The sequence below is a fragment of the Trichechus manatus genome, unplaced genomic scaffold (genome assembly GCF_000243295.1).
Source record: "Trichechus manatus latirostris isolate Lorelei unplaced genomic scaffold, TriManLat1.0 scaffold00008, whole genome shotgun sequence".
NCBI lineage: Eukaryota > Metazoa > Chordata > Mammalia > Sirenia > Trichechidae > Trichechus > Trichechus manatus.
This window is the reverse complement of record NW_004443944.1, coordinates 6996540-7012848: the sequence shown is the minus strand read 5'-3', so window position 1 is coordinate 7012848 and position 16309 is coordinate 6996540.

Below are 16309 nucleotides of genomic sequence, written 5' to 3'. Positions count from 1 at the left end.
CACATTAACGTAAAGAAAACAAAAATCCTCACAACTGTACCAATGAGCAAGATCATAAGAAACAGAGAAAATATTACAGTTGTCAAGGATTTCATTTTACATGGATCCCAAATCAACACTAATGAAAGAGGCAGTCAAGAGAATCAGAGATGGTGTCTTAGTCATCTAGTGCTGCTATAACAGAAATATCACAAGTGGATGGGGAGAAAACCAAAACCAAACCAAACCCACTGCCAACGAATTGATTCTGACTCATAACAACCCTATAGGACAAAGTAGAACTGCCCCATAGAGTTTCCAAGGAATGGCTGTAGCTGACCTCTTAACCACTGCACCGCCAAGGTTCCAAAGGAGGCTTAAGAAACACACACAAAAAATAATAAAATGGCAGAAGTAAGTCACTTCTTATCAGTAATTACAGTGAATGTAAATGGACTGAATGCTGCAATCAAAAGGCAGAGAGTGGCAGAATGGATAAAAACATGATCAAGACACACACCTTTTACCCAAGGACAGAAATAGGTTGAAAGTTAAAGGATGGAACAGAATATTACATGCACACAACAACAAAAGAGAGCTGGGGTGTCAATCTTAATATCAGACACAGTAGGCCTTAATTACAAAATCTGTTAGAAGAGATAAAAATGGACATTATATAGTGCTAAAAGAGTCAATTCATCAAGAAAATTTAACAATCATAAATATATATATATGTACTCAACATCAGAGCACCTAAATATTTAAAGCAAACACTGATAGAATTGAAGGGAGAAATGGATACCACTACAATAATAGTTGGAGACTTCAATACACCACTTTCAGTACTGGACAGAGCATCTAGAAAGATCAACAAGGAAACAGAGGACCTGAATGATACTATAAACCAACTAGACTTAACAGACACACACAGAACGCTCCACACAACAACTGCACAATGTACATTCTACTAGAGTGCACATGGCTCATTCTCCAGAATAAACTGCATGTTAGATCACAAAGCAAGTCTTGATAAATTTAAAAAGGTTGAAATCATACAAAGTATTTTCTCTGACCACAATGGAATGAAGTTAGAAATCAATAACAGAAAAAAAAAAAACCCTGGAAAATACACAAACACATGGAAATTAAATAACACAATATTAAACTACCAATAGGTGAATGAAGAAATCAAAAAAGAAATCACAAATTTCTTAGAATCAAATTAAAATGACAGCACAACATACCAAAACTTATGGGACGCAGTGAAGGCAGTACACAGAGGGAAACTTATGGCGATAAATGTCTACATGAAAAGAAGAAAGATCTCAAACAACCTCCCAACTGAAAAACTTCAGGAACTAGGAAGAGAAAAGCAAACTAAGCCTAAACCTACAAGAAGAAAGGAATGACAAAGATTAGAGCAGAAATAAATAAAATCAAAAACAGAAAAACAATAGAGAGAATCAATAAAACCAGAAGCTGGCTCTTTGAAAAGATCAATAAAACTGAAAACCTTTAGCTAGGCTGACAAAGAAAAAAAGAGAGAAAAGATGCAAATAGCCAAAATAAGAAATGAAAGAGGAAACATTACAACAGACCCAACAGAAATAAGGAGAATTATGGCAGAATATTATAAACAACTGTATGGCAATGATCTGAATAACCTAGATGAAATGGACAATTCTTAGAATGACAAAACCTACCCAAACTGACTCAAGAGGAAATAGAAAGTCTCAACAGAACCATAAAAAGTGAAGAGATTAAATCAGTGATCAACAACCTCCCAAGAAAAAAAGTTGTGGACCAGATGGCTTCATTAGGGAATTCTACCAAACATTTAGAGAATTGACACAAATCTTGTTTAAACTTTTCCCAAAAGATAGAGAAGAAAGGAATACTTCATAATTGATGCTGTGAAGGAAACATAACTTAGTTATCTAGTGTTGCTATAACAGAAATACCACAAGTGGATGGCTTTAACAAACAGAAATTCATTTTCTCACTTTAGGAGCCTAGACCTCCAAATTCAGGTTGCTGGCTCTAGGGGAAGGCTTTCTCTCTCTGTTGGATCTGGAGGAAAATCCTTGTCTCTTCTGAGCTTCTGCTCCTAGGCAATCTGCATGTGGCTTGGCATCTGTTTCCCTGTCTGTCATGGACTGAATTGTGTTCCCCCCAAAATATGTGTCAACTTGGCTAGTCCATTATTCCCAGTATTGTGTGATTATCTACCATTTTGTCATCTGAAGTGATATTCCTATGTGTTGTAGATCCTACCTCTATGACGTTAATGAGGTGGGATTAGTGGTAGTTATGTTAATGAGGCAGGACTCAATCTACAAGATTAGGTTGTGTCTTAAATCAATCTCTTTTGAGATAAAAGACAGAAGTGAGCAGAGAGACAAGAAGACCTCATATCACCAAGAAACAAGAGCCAGGAGAATAGAGTGTCCTTTGGATCCAGGGTCCCTCCACTGAGAAGCTCCTTGATAGGGGAAGACTGATAACAAGGACCTTCCCCCAGAGCCAAAAGAGAGCAAAAGCCTTCCTCTGGAGCTGGCACCCTGAATTCAGACTCCTAGCCTCCTAGACTGTGAGAGAATGAATTTCTCTTTGTTAAAGCCATCTACTAGTGGTATTTCTGTTATAGCAGCACTAGATGACTAAGACACCATCTCTGATTGTCTTGCTTGCTTGTTTAATCTCTTTTATATCTCAAAAGAGATTGACTCAAGACACATTCTACACTAATTCTGTCTATTAACATAACAAAGACAACCCATTGCCCAAAGGGAATAGGCATAGAGGCTAAGATTTACAATGCAAATTTGGGGGGGCACAATTCAATCCATAACATTTCACCTTTTCGTTTCCCAAAATTCATGTACTTGCCACATGAAAAATACATTGACCCCATCACTTCATCCCAGAAGTCTTAAATCCACTCCAAGTTTAAAATCTCATCTTCTGAATCATATAAATCAAATATTGGTGAGACTTTAGGCAGATTCCATCCTGGGGCAAAATTCTTCCTCATCTGTGAACCTGTGAAATCTAGAATACAAGTTATCTGTTTCCAAAGTACAATGGTGGAGCAGGCACAAGGTAGACATTTTCATTACAAACACGAGAAATTGAAGGAGAAGAAGGGATAACAGGCACCAAGCAAGTCAAAAATCCAGCAGAACAAGTTACATTAGCTCTCAAGGCTTGAAAATAATCTTCTGTTCTTTGGGACCCTCTGGGCAATAGCCCTGTCCTCCAGATTCTGGGTGTTGGCCATTCTCTCTGGATTCTCTGTGGAGGTACCTCGGACCTGGGCTTCAGCTTTACTTTCTAGGCTCACTGGGATGGCAACTCTGCTCCCTTGAATTTGGGCAGCTCCATTTTCCTAGTTCATCTGAGTGGAAACCCCACCCTCTAGACCCCAGCAGGACCAATTTTCCTGCCACCTGGGCATGGCAGCTCCACCCCCTCAGCTCTGGGCAGCAGCCCCATCCTCTTGGCCAAACTGAATGGCAGCTCCATGCTGGGTGAAGACATGACTCTTTGAAATCTAGGAGGCTATGGCTCTACCCTTTGAGACTCCAGAGACCATGGCCCTATCCTTTGAGACAGAGGCAGCCTTGCTTCCTGTGCTCCTTCCAACAGTTCTGCTGATTTCTGAGCTGCTCCAGGGATGCTTCTTTTCTTGGAGGACAACAGATGTAGCTCCTTTGGCCTGTTTCCTGCCTGTAGAATTCCAAGAGGCAGACAGCATTCTTTCCTTTCGTTCTTTCTCTGTCAGTCTAAGCTGATGGGTTTTCCGCTGTGGTAGTTCGTTAGTCACAGGCTTAATCTCTTCAACAAAAGTTTGTGTAGCCATGTTGTTGGTAAAAATTGTAGGACACATGACCTTAGTTTGTACAACAGAATTTTCCAAATATTTAATTTCTGTTTGCAGTTTGCACAGTTCATTTTTAAGTCCATCTCTTTCCTCTTGCATTTAACTGTAAGTGGCAAGGAGAAACCATGTGCCCCCTTTAAGATCTTTCGTAGAAGTCTCTTCAGCCAGATATCCAAGTTCATCACTTACAAGTTCTACCTCCCACCAAACATTTGAACATAATTCAGACAAGTTCTTTGTCACTGCATAAAAACATTACCCTTCCTCCATTAACCAAGCACATGTTCATCATTTTCTTTTAAAGCCTCAGCAGAAGCACATTTAACATTCACATTTCTAGCAATATTCTGTTGCTCATGCCATTCTCTAAGACAATAGAGACTTTCTCTGTAGCTCTCCTCACTTACTTCTAAGTCCTCACCAGATTTGCCTTTGACGTCCATAATTCTACCAACAGTCTCTTCAAGGCAATCTAAAAACTTTTTCCACATTTTAGGTATTTGTTAGAGCAGCACCCCACTCCTGGTACCAAGTCTGTCTTAGTTATCTAGTGCTGCTATAATTGCAATACCACAAATGGATGGTTTAACAAACCAATTTGTTTTCTCACAGTTTAGGAGGCTAGAAGTCACAGTTCAGTGTGCCGGCTCTCGGGAAAGTTTTTCTCTTTCTGTCAGCCCTGGAGGAAGATCCTTGTCTCTTTTGAGCTTCTGCTCCTGGGCAATCTTCACATGGCATGGCATCTCTCTTTCCTATCTCTGCTTCATGCTTGCTTGCTTAATCTCTTTTATATCTCAAAAGAGATTGACTCAAGAGTGGCTAGGCAAAGGGGGTTGTCATGGATTTAATTGTGTCCCCCCAAAATATGTGTCAACTTGGTTAGGCCATGATTCCCAGTATTTTGTGGTTGTCCTCCATTGTGTGATTTTCTTTGTGTTATAAATCATAATCTCTGTGTGTGGTTTAAGAGGATTAGGGTGGGATATAACACCCTTGCTCAGGTCACATACCTGATCCAATGTAAAGGGAGTTTCCCTGGGGTGCGGCCTGCACTACCTTTTATCTTACAAGACATAAAAGGAAAAGGAAGCAAGCAGAGAGTTGGGGACCTCATACCACCAAGAAAGCAACTTCAGGAGTAGAGTGTGTCCTTTGGACCTGGGGTTCCTGTGCAGAGAAGCTCCTAGTCCAGGCGAAGACTGATGACAAGGACCTTCCTTCAGAGGTGACAGAGAGAGAGAAAGCCTTCCCTTGGAGCTGATGCCAAGAATTTGGACTTGTAGCCTGCTAGACTGTGAGAGAATAAACTTCTCGTTGTTAAGGCCATCCATTTGTGGTATTTCTGTTATAGCAGCACTAGATAACCAAGACAGTGGTAGACAAGTCAGACACAACACACCATCCCTCTGCAGCAAAGACCTGAAAAACCAAGTAAAAGAGATACAGATATCAGTCCTGGTATCCTGAGCATGAAATGAAGGGATAAAGAACTAGATAGAATACTGAATGGAAGAAGAAACTGACTGAAAACAGCAAACAAGAAAAAACTGAGTGGACGTGCCTAGCCAACTGGCGTGGCACATTGGGGCCATCTTGAGACAAACACAGCTGAGATCACAGGTGAGGAGCACGGGAGGCAACTTCAATGGAATGCCCATGAGGACACAGAGAATGAGCTGAGCGCCAACAGGCAGCCCAAGCAACCCGAGTGCAGGCAGGCAGTCCGGCAGTTTTGGCCATGCCTGGCCCCCTGCTCGAGTGACCCAAGCACTGGCAGGCAGCTCAGGCATGGCAGTAGCCCTGCTCCACCTTTCCATGCTACCTGAGCAACCCCAGCACCAGCAGGTAGGTACTGCCCCACTTTGGCCCCATCCCACCTTTTCCATTTGCCCTACTGCACTGAGCACTGGCTGGCCACTCAGTCACGGACACAACCATCTGACCCACCCTTCCTGCCCACTGACCCTGCTGAGTGCAGGGAGGCCATGCCGGTTTGGCTTAGCCCCCTGTCCTGCCTCTTTCATTGCTTGACCATGCCAAGTGACAAATGCCACACAGATGCAGGCCCCACTGCCCGCCTCACCCTTCTTCCTCACCGACCCCGTAGAGCTCTGGCAGACAGGTCTAGCATGATTTAAGCTGCCCACTTAGCCCTTCCTGCCTGCCAAAAAGCACACAAGAGATAGCCAATGTATCACCCACCCCACCCCACTAGGTGAACACCAACAACCGCGAGTCAGCGTGCTCTTATGCCTGTCACTCACATTCCTCTCCTTTCAGACCAGGCTAGCAGAGGCGCGCGTGCGCTCTTACGCCTAGTGACTACTGCCGGGACCGTGGTCCAGCAGGGCCTTCTACTTCCTTAAACCACCTGCACCTGGGGACCAAGGACCAGTGGCACACCCTCCCCCGCAGCATGCTGTAGCAGGCAGGGGCATGCCTTCCAACTGTGCACCGTGGGCTGGCGAAATCCTCCCTACTTTGCCCCCCCACATCACACCTCCTCTATAACCAGAAGCTTGCACCCACTCCAACCACTCCCACCCAGCCCAGCCTGCCAGGGACCGTCAGTGAAAGTTTCCGTGCCACTCACCCAGTGACTGATGATCTGGACACCCTCGACCAGAACACCTTTCAACCAACAGTGCACACACACAATACCCAACACAGTGACCAAAGAGAACACTCCCTGTACCCAGGTCCACCTGACCAGACAGACACATCATCTCACCAGAAACACCAGTTGTAGACTCAACTGCACTGCAAGACCAGCAAACAGAGACTCGCACTCTCACACCCAGTCCCCACCCCACCCACCAGAAGACAGGAGGTGAGAGCTCCAGTGAGGCCAGATTAGTGACCAGAGTAGCACACATACCTGACCTACTTGGATATATCAAAACAAAAAATTAGGATGCAGCAAACAAATATACAACAATCAATAAATATACTAACATCTTGATGCTTTGGGGAGTGCTTGTGGTGTGAGGTTAAGAGCTCAAATGCTAACCAAAAGTTCAGCAGTTAAAATCCACCAGCTGCTCCTTGGAAACCCTACTGGCAGATCTACTTTCTCCTATAGGGCCGCTATGAGTCGGAATCAACTCGATGGCAATGAGTTTCTTTTTTTTTTTTTTTTGATGCCTTGGAGACAACAGAAAATACCAAATCACACAAAGAAGCAGGTGAAAATGGCTCCAGCAAGTGACCAAAATAAAGAACCAGATAAACTTTCAGAGGAAGAAATGGTAATGGAACTACCTGAAAAAGAATTCAAAAGACTAATATACAGGGTTCTCCAAAAGATCAAGAAAGAGATCAAGGAAAACACAAATAAAACCAAGAAAAATACTTTCACCAAAAAAAAAAAGGTTGAGGAGTTAGAGGGTTGACATGTTGTGGGGTTGTTAACCAATGTCATAAAACAATATGTGTACTACTGTTTCATGAGAAACTATTTGTTCTGTAAGGCTTCACCTGAAGTACCATAAAAAAAAAAAAACAAGAAAAATACAGACAATGCAATAGAAGAATCGAGAAAAACAATACAAGAACAAAATGACAAAATATATAAAAATCATACAAAAACAGCAACTAGAAACTCAAAAGTTTAACAATAAATTCTCAGAAATGGACAATTTAATGTCAGGATATAGCAGCAGAATTGAATTACTGGAAGACCAAACCCAAACCAAACCCATTTCTGTCAAGCCAATTCTGACTCATAGCAACCCAATAGGACAGAGTAGAACTGCCCCATAGGGTTTCCAAGGAGTGCCTGGTGGATTTGAACTGCGGACCTTTTGGTTAGCAGCCATAGCTCTTAACCACTACGCCATTAGGGTTTCCTGCTGGAAGACAGGCTGAGTGAAATTGAGGAGAAATCCCTTGATACCAATTTGTTTGAGGAAAAATCAGAAGAAAGAATGAAGAAAAGTGAAGAAAGCCTAAGAATTATGTGGGTCATTATTGAGAGGAAAAATTGCACGTGATTGCATTGAAAGCCCTATGGAGCACAGTTCTGATCTGAAACACATGGGTTCACCATGAGTCAGAATCAACTACACAGCAACTGTGTTGTAGTGTCAGCATCTGTACTCTGATTACTGTAACACTGAGAGATATATTGAAAAAAAAAAAAATCAGCTCAAGCAGGGGATAGACTGACACACAGAGCACATCCTTTGGACCTTGGGTTCCTAGGCAGAGAAGCTCCTAGTCCAGGGGAAGACTGCTGACAAGGACCTTCCTCCAGAGCCGACAGAGAAAGCCTTCCCCTATAGCTGATGCCCTGAATTTGGACTTCTAGCCTACTAGACTGTGAGAAAATAAATTTCTCTTTGTTAAAGTCATCCACTTGTGGTATTTCTGTTAGAGCAGCACGAGGTGACTAAGACAACAACTAAAAATTATGATCCCAGTGACTAAGAAAAATTCAGAAAGAGTTAAAGCCCTCATTTAAACAACTTATTTCAAATATAACAATTGGAACAATATGATCACCAAAACTACCAGATATAATTCTGCAATCATGCATAACAGCTAATAATATGAAGATATCAAATATTATAAAGAAAAAGGCAACCAGTTTAACTTTTACTGCAGGCTGTATAGGCAGTTTCACGTCAGGTCCGAAGATCTCAGGAAAGCAGTCTACCCAGCCATCATCTGCTTCTCTTCTGGGTGGCATCTGAATTTTAATTTCAAACCTTCATGAGGCTCAACAGTCCATTTGGGAGTGAGAGCTTTAATCGGTTAGGATAAATGAATCCGAGCCTTAACTCCCTGTAACTTAGGAGCATAAGGATTAGTGAGAAGGACAAAATAAGGTACTTTTCATTGAAATTTGAATCTTTGAATTGGTATCTTTTCCATTACTGGATCCCCAGGTTAAACATTAGGTAATTTAGATATTTCTTGCTTTTCATTATCAAAAGCTTCCTTAACCTGTATAAAGTATTCTTTAGAATATTTAATCAAGGATTTACAATATTGAAACAAATAAGATTGAACTAAATTTGAATCAGGTCACATTGCCCAAAAAGGGAGGGCCATTTGCTGTCCAGTGATAATTTCATGAGGAGAAAATTTGTGAAGTCCAAATGGAGTAGTTCTTAAATTTAAAAGGACCAGAGGCAGCACCTTCGTCCAAGGCAATTGTAAGGATTTGGAAACTTTGACTAGTTGAGTTTTTATCATACCATTAGTTCTTTCAACTAGACTAGAGGATTGAGCGTGATAAGGACAATGATGTCTTTGAAAAATGGGGAAGATTTTACAAATTTCCTTAATTATATGCCCAGTAAAATAGAGGCCTTGGTCACTAAAAAGGACCCTTGGGGCTCCCCAAGTTGGAATAATGTTCTCAAGAAGTTTGTTAGGCATAAACTCAGCAATAGCTTGACCACTGGGGAAAGATTCTGCCCAGTGAGAAATCTACAAATCATTACTAACACAAACTTGTAACCACTTGGGGGGGGGGAAGAGTTGGATAAAATCAATCTGCCATTCAAGCATTCGTCCTGATGGCAAGGGAATCTCCCAGGTGGAGCTGTATAAGGTTTTCCTGAATTAAATTGAGAGCAAATCAAACATTGGGAAGCTACTTGTTCAGCTGCTTCCTAAAAATGCCCCAACCAATATTTCTTTAAAATTTCTATCATCCTATCTCTTCCCAAATGGGTATTCATGTGCAATGCCTCCAATGCAGGGGCTTACAGGGCTTTGGGGAGAACTGAGTTCTGGTTTGGTCCCATCCATATCCCAGAGATGGGGCTTTGGGAGCAACCATGTTTCTTCCATTTTTCAACCTCTTCGTGTGGGGCTGATTTTTGATGGTCAAAAAATCCCTAAAGACAATTCCTCCAGGCCTCGAGAGATTCTCTACAAGCTATTAACAGGTTGGTCATCATCTGAACAGTCCACCAATGTGAGGGACCATACATAACTGTTAAAATCTTGTGAGGAGCATTAACAGGATTGAAACAAAGTGGAAGGTGATCTTTAAAACTATGAGAAAAAATATGGTGTACAGCAACAGAAAGCTCTCCCCACCAATAGGCTTCTAAAGCCCTGATTTGTTCATCTGTCACTATTCCTATATTATCATGCCAGTAATTTCTAACCATAGGAACATGTAAGCATTCTGGAAAAATGAGTTTTTTTATTTGGCCCAGTCCACAGTACAGTGGTTGGTTGGATCCTGATGACAGCTGACCTGTTCCCATTCTCTAATTTCCTCTGAGGGGGTTAGCTGTTGGTGTTTACAAAGTGATTCTGAAATTTCAAGTGAAATTTTGGTGGGCAACATTTTACTGGTGCCATATTTACAAGCGTCCTGTTTTATTATTATTAGTTATTCTCTCTTTTCCATCACGATCGCAAGTGGAATTATCGTGGTCATAAACAAGGACGGCATCTTCAAAGGGTGATTGGGAAACGGCTTGTTTAGCTCTTTCAGCTGTTTCCTTTAATTTCCTCTGTTCATGGAGTTCCTTTGGGTTGGTGGACCTGGATTTTAATTACAGCAATCTCAGAGGGGAGCAAAAAGGCCTCTAAGAGGTGTGCTACTAAGGGCCTATTTTTAATTTGGATTCTAGAAGTTAAGAAACCTCTTTATTTCCATAACATGCCAAAATCATGAGTAACTACAAAAGCATACCTGGAGTTCCTTAAAATATCTACTGACTGTCCAGAAGCCAATTTGCAAGGCTTCGTGAGTGCAATGAGTTCAGCTTGCTGAGCTGAAGTATCTTCAGGAAGGGTACCACTTTCTAGGCCCTTGGTTGAGGCAGTCACAGCATATAATCGCTGGTAATGTAAACTGGTAGCTTCATGCTTTAAATATGCCCCATCAACCAATAGAACTAAATCAGGATTCAATAAAGGGATTTCTTGTAAATCTGCTCTAGGAGACAAAAGCTATTCGGTAAGATACAAACAATCATTGGGTAGATGGTCGTCGTTATTAGGTAAAGGTGACAATGTACCTGAATTGAGAGAGGTCATAGTATGTAACTGAATATGAGAAGTGGCCAAAAGGAGAACTTCATGAGAAGTTAGCCTGCTGGCTGATAGGTGTTGAATTAAAGTGCTTAATTTAAAATGGCTGACACCACATAAGGGAGATAAATGTCAAGAAAATTTCCTAAAACAGTATCTGCTGTGGACTTGACTAGCCTAGCATTTGCAGCGACTGCTCTAAAGCAAGGAGGGTAATCCCTTGCGACAGGGTCCAGATGGATGCTATAAAAACCAATAGGTCTCTGTTGTTCTCCATGTTTTTGAGTGAGGACTCCTAGAACGTTCTCAGAAATCTCATGGAAAAAAAGATGAAAGGTCTAAATTATAATTAGGAAATGTTAGAGCATGAGTATTAATTAATGCTTCTTTTAGTGGGGTGACAGTTTTTGGGCATCACCAGAGAGCTGGAAGGGGTCAGGCTCTGAACTCTTTAGATAATGGTAAAGATGTTGAGTCAGCCAAGAAAAACTAGGCATCCAAGTTCTGCAATAGCCACAGAGTCCTAGAAATTCTCTCAACTGTTTTTTGGTAGTAGAGACAGGTTAAGCTAAGAAGGTCTCTTGTCTTTTGAGGTCTATAGTGATCCCTTTTGCTGAAACAGTATGTACCAAGTACTTAACAAAAGGCTAGGCTACCTGTAATTTTTCTCTGGAAGGTTGGTGACTTCCTCTGGAAAAATTTTGTAACAACAGGTTACTATCGGTAAAACACGCCTGTTGAGAAGTAGAGCAGACCAGTAAATCATTCACATATTGTAATAATGTAGACCTGAGTGAACTGTAAAGCCTGAAAATCGGCATGTAAAATCTGAGAAAAACAGGTGGGGGACTTGGGAAAATCATGGGGCATGACGGACCAGGTAAATATTGACTGTCTGGATGGATTGGAATGCCAAAAAGAAAAGCACTGCAAAGATCAGCTACTGTAGAGTGAGTAGCTTCAGGGGGGACATTAGAGAGGTGCAGGTGAGGGTTAGGAACTACAGGGAATCTTCGAGTTACTATACAATTAATAGCACACAAGTCTTGTACAAATCTCCAGGCCCGATTGTTGAGTGTCTTAACAGGGAAAACTGGAGTGTTACAAGGACCAGTGCAAGGGATTATTAAGCCTTTAGCCAAAAAGCCTTGAATTATAGGAACAAGTCCTTCCTTAGTTTCTTGTTTTAAAGCGTATTGAGAAATTATAGGTAAGGGTTTAGAGGTATGTATTTGAATCTTAATTTGTTCAGCTGATAGGGCCTGACCAACATCAGTAGAAACAGTAGCCCATAAACTTGTAGGTTGTTGTTGTTAGGTGCCGTCGAGTCAGTTCCGACTCATAGTAACCCTGTGTGCATCAGAATGAAACACTGCCACGTCCTGTGCCACCATCACAATTGTTGTTATGTCTGAGCCCATTGTTTCAGCCAATGTGTCAATCCATCCTGTTGAGGGTCTTCCTCTTTTCTGCATGATATTCTTCTCCAGAGACTGGTCCCTCCTGAAACATGTCCAAAATATGTGAGATGAAGTCTTGCCATCCTTGCTTCTAAAGAGCATTCTGGCTGTACTTCTTCCAAGACAGATTTGTTCATTCTTCTGACAGTCCGTGGTGTATTCAATATTCTTCGCCAACACATTAATTCAAAGGCATCAGTTCTTCTTTGGACTTCTTTACTCATTGTTCAGCTTTGGCATGCATATGAGGCGACTGAAAACACCATGGCTTGGGTCAGGCGCACCTTAGTCCTCAAAGTGACATCTTCGCTTTTTAACACTTTAAAGAGGTCTTTTGTAGCAGATTTGCCCAATGCTCTGTGTCACTGATTTCTTGACTGCTATTTCCAAGAGCATCGATTGTGGATCAATCAACTGTGGATCCAAATTAAATTCCTGACAACTTCAACATTTTCTCTGTTTATCATGCTGTTTCTTACTGGTCCAATTGTGAGGATTTTTGTTTTATGTTAACGTGTAATCCATGCCTAAGGCTACGGTCTTTGATCTTCATCAGTCAGTGCTTCAAGTCCTCTTCACTTTCAGCAAGCAAGGTTGTGTCATCTACATATCTCAGATTGTTAATGAGTCTTCCTTCAGTCCTGATGCCCCGTCTTCATATAGTCCAGCGTCTCGGATTATTTGCTCAGCATACAGATTGAGTAAGTATGGTGAAAGGATACAACCCTGATGAACACTTTTGATGATTTTAGGCCACAGCATCCCCTTGTTCTGTTCAAACGACTGCCTCCTGGTCTACGTACAGGTGCCTCATAAGCACAATTAAGTGTTCTGGAATTCCCATTCTTCATAAAATTATCCTTGATTTGTTATGATCCACACAGCTGAATGCCTTTGCATAGTCAATAAAACACAGGCAAACATCTCTCTGTTATTCTCTGCTTTCAGGCAAGATCGATCTGACATAAGCAATGATACCCCTCGTTGCACATCTTCTTCTGAATTCAGCTTGAATTTCTGACAGTTCCCTGTGAATATACTGCTGCAACCACTTTTGAATGATCTTTAGCAAAATTTTACTTGTGTGTGATATTAATGACATTGTTCAATAATTTCTGCATTCTGTTGGATCACCTTTCTTTGGGATGGGCACAAATATGGATCTTTTTCAGTTGGTTGTTCAGGTAGCCGTCTTCCAAATTTCTTGGCATAGACAAGTGAGCGCTTCCAGTGCTACATCTGTTTGTTGAAACATCTCAGTTGGTATTCTGTCAATTCCTGGAGCCTTGTTTTTCACCATTGACTTCAGTGCAGATTGACTTCATCCTTCAGCACCATCAGTCCTCGATCATATGCTACATCCTGAAATGTCTGAACGTCAACCAATTCTTTTTGGTATAGTGACTCTGTGTATTCCTTCCATCTTCTTTTGATGCTTCCCGCGTCATTTAATATTTTCCCCTTAGAAGCCATCAGTATTGTAACCTGAGGCTTGAATTTTCTCTTCAGTTCTTTCAGTTTGAGAAATGCTAAGTGTGTTCTTCATTGTTGGTTTTCTAACTCTTGGTCTTTGCACATTTTATTACAATACTTTGTCTTCTTGAGCCGCACTTTGAAATCTTGTGTTCAGCTCTTATTGTTATGCTAACATAGTCTTTCTCTACTTAGGCTCACCAAAAATCCTCTTTTCACAGAGGTTGAAGAGGAGAAGAAAGGAGCTGAGGCAGGAGTGGATGAAGAAAGTCTATTCCATCACACATACAACTATCTTTGAATTCGTAAGTAGCACGCATCTCTCCGGGCTGCGTTTGCACTGGTTATCTGATCAGTCCCTACATTAAAACAGCAGTAATCGTTTGAGAAGGGCAACACTGTTCCAGGAGACTTGTTTTACACCTGAGGACACCAATTCTCAAAGACATGGAGATGGTTAATAGTAGAGTCAGACCCATGCTTCAAGCCTCTTCCTGCCTTCACACCAAGTGAAGCAATCACAGCAAACATGCTTCCAGGGCCCCTTCCAGTGATGGGAGACTAGTGTCCTCCACTTCACATCAGCCTCTGCCATGTCGCTAGCATGGTCCTTTGATGCAGACCTCACTCAACAAAGCATGCTCCAGCCTTACCCTTCCAATTCCAACCAAGCTCCCATAGGCATGTACCACTCTCTGGGCAACCTCCTTGTGTTAAGTTTCCTAGAGCTGCCACAACAAATTACCACAAACTGAGTGGCTTAAAACAACAGAAATTTATTCTCTCACAGTTTTGGAGGCTAGACGTCTGGAATCAAGGTGTTGGCAGGGCCACACTCCTCTGAAGGCTATAGGAAAGAATCCTTCCTTGACTCTCCCAGCTTCTGGTGTCTCCAGAAATTCCTTGACTTGTGGTGCCATAACTTCAATCTCCACCTCCGTCTTCACAAGGTCGTCTTCCCTCTGTGTCATTTGTTCAACCTCATTTAATATAGGCCACTGCTTAATCCATGCTTCAGCAAACCAACCAAATACACTATTCTATTGTTTCCTAACACCTCTAGCTGAAATTGAATGAAGAATCTGTTCATCAGCACACACAGCTACATGAGTCACGGGAAACCTCCAGCTGATGCTTGACCCATGGACTTGGGACTTTCCATCCTCTACAATAGTGTGAGCCATTTCCTTGATATAAAGCTCTCTCTGTATATATGCATATACACTTGACTGGTTTTGCTCCTCTAGAAAACTCAGCCTAAGGTAAGGTTTCTCCTCACATGGTTGTAGGGGCTGACAAACCCAAGATCAGCAAGTCAGACGACAGGCTGCTGGCTCACGGGCTGCAGCAGCTGACAAGTACCAAATTTGGCAGGTTAGTGGACATGCTGCTGGCTCACGGGCTGCAGAAGCTGATGAATCCCAAAGTCAGCAGGTTGCTGGGCAAAGTCCCAAGAACTAGAGGTCAGTTGAAGATGAGCTAGATGCAGGATCCAAAGCAAGCCAGTGCACTTTGCCAGACCGTCTATATATATCGGATGTATGCCACAAATGGAGGATAATTAAAGTAGATCACAAAATGTAGGATGACAGCATTGTTACATATCTGTCAAATCACATCTTTCCGTAATTGCCTGTCACAGTTTTAAAATAAGGCTCTTTAAACCTGCTAAGGAGAAAGCAAAGGTTTTACTGTTGAATAAAATGGTTCCAGAAGGGAACAGGGAAGAACAAAGTGAAGTGCTCCAGTGTTTGAAATGAGAGGGGGATTTTATACATGAGGGATTGGGTTTACAAAATGTCAGAAGTAAATCTTTCATAATGTCAGTTACTCCACTTTCCATCACAGACTTCCTAAAGCCAATTTGCATAAGCATTTTTTCATAACATTTTGCATAAACATTTTTTGAGAACAGAACATTTTTGTCATAATCCTCTTGCAGTATATCCTCTTATCACATACCTAAACAAGCATAATCACATAGTTGTTGACTCAAAGTAGGGGTGCATGTCAAAGGCAAATTGACTATACGTTGAGTCAGGAATTTAGTCATACCGAGGGTCTCAGATTTTAGATTGCTCTCACACACTACCAAATGACTGAGGACCATGGTCCAGCCAAGTTGATACATAACATTAACCATCACAGGGAGATGCTGTGAAGTGACTTGAGTGTGAGCTTCCTGATTCTCCAAATTATCTACCCCCCACCTCCAATCTGGGTTTGGTTCCCTCATTAATAGGACTTGTCTGGGCTCTGCAGGCATCTGGGTTTGAGACCACTGACCTAATGCCAGAAATAAGCCATTGGCTCCTAACACGAAAACTAAGCTATTCCTCCCTGGATACCAAAACCAAAGTTTGGGTGAGTAGGGCATTTTTACCTCCCTTTTGACAACACTCCCCCTCCCTCAGCACACCTCAGTTATGCTTCCCTCTGTGATGGAGTGATGGGGACCTGATTCCAGCAGACCTTCTAAGAGACAAAGGAGGAAGGAAGCAGTAGTCTGGGG